The 1,206-nt window shown below is 28.3% G+C and overlaps 1 long non-coding RNA gene across 1 annotated transcript; it reads left to right on the forward strand.

The window, feature by feature from the left end:
* The first annotated feature begins 228 nt into the window (after positions 1-228).
* On the forward strand, positions 229-938 carry LOC129571251 (uncharacterized). Its single transcript, XR_008688238.1, has 2 exons — positions 229-300; positions 686-938. It is a non-coding gene; the product is annotated as an uncharacterized LOC129571251 (long non-coding RNA).
* Positions 939-1,206: the final 268 nt, after the last annotated feature.

Raw genomic sequence — 1,206 nt, forward strand, 5'->3', positions numbered from 1 at the left:
AGCTGTCTGGAGGAGGAATGCGCACGCAAAATGAAAATGGTTTGGATTTCACATTCTTTTCAATTTTCATTAGTTTTTAAATATTTTTTTTTTTTTTTTTTAATTATTTTTCAATCATTTTTTCGGATGAATTTAAACTAATCTGTTGGAATTTTTGCAGAGCAACGAAATCACCGAGCTATTCGATTAACACCACTAATTCAAGTTGCTTCGTTGTTGCAAGCGAGGAAAGAAACCGATCAAGATGTTCAAGTGATTTTAGACATATGCTCAACGTTGTCAACTGCTCAAGTAATCAAGGTGAGGTTGAACAAAATTGAATGACATTTTTATTGAACCAAATCCATGAAAAAATTGAAAACTGGATGAAAATTGTTGATTACATTTTTCATTGATATTCTTCCCATTTACGAGAAGAAATGGACAATTTTTTGTGAATTGAATCTTAACACCTTTTGAAATCGACCAAATTTTGATCACGATTCGATACGTTTCTTTTAAAATTGATTGAGAATTTTTTTATTGACCAAAATGTTATTGGTAAAAAATTACTCAATTTAAAAATAAAAAATTAAAAAATTGATGGAAAATTCGTTAAAATTTGGTACGAAAATCAAAACACAAACATCAAGAATGAAAATTTGATGCGAAAAAAAATCGTTGAAATAATTCTGTTTTTTTTCAGATTCTGAAATCATACACGTTAGATGATTGTGAGGCTCCAATCAAACCGGCATTCATTGAAAAGCTAACGATCAAACTGAATGAGCGACCGATGAAGGTGATTTGGATTTTAGTTTTTATTTTTTTTCTTCCCTTTTATTCATATTTAATAAATATGATTTTTTGACGATTTTTCCTTTTCAACTGATTTTTGCTTAAGGACTCAAGTCAATTGGGTCAAAAATTGACCGAAAGTGGAATATTTGGCTGGCATTTTTTCTTGAAAATTCTTTTCCTAATTCGCTGAAAGAAAAATGAAAAAAAAACAAACATAAAAAGAATAATTATTGACTAAAATTCTCTTTATTTATTGTCATTGAATGATCTTCTTTTTCTGTTTGAACAAAATTGTTCAATATTTTGATTGAAAACTCGAAAAGAAAAACGAGACGAAACTTCTTTCGTAATATTTTTACTCTCACACAAAATTGAATTCTTCTTCTTGATTTTAATTTCTTCTTTCACTCGAAATTCAGAAGTTAC

Source organism: Sitodiplosis mosellana, unplaced genomic scaffold (assembly GCF_009176505.1).
Source record: "Sitodiplosis mosellana isolate CC-2019 unplaced genomic scaffold, AAFC_SMos_1.0 Smas_scaffold_1764, whole genome shotgun sequence".
NCBI lineage: Eukaryota > Metazoa > Arthropoda > Insecta > Diptera > Cecidomyiidae > Sitodiplosis > Sitodiplosis mosellana.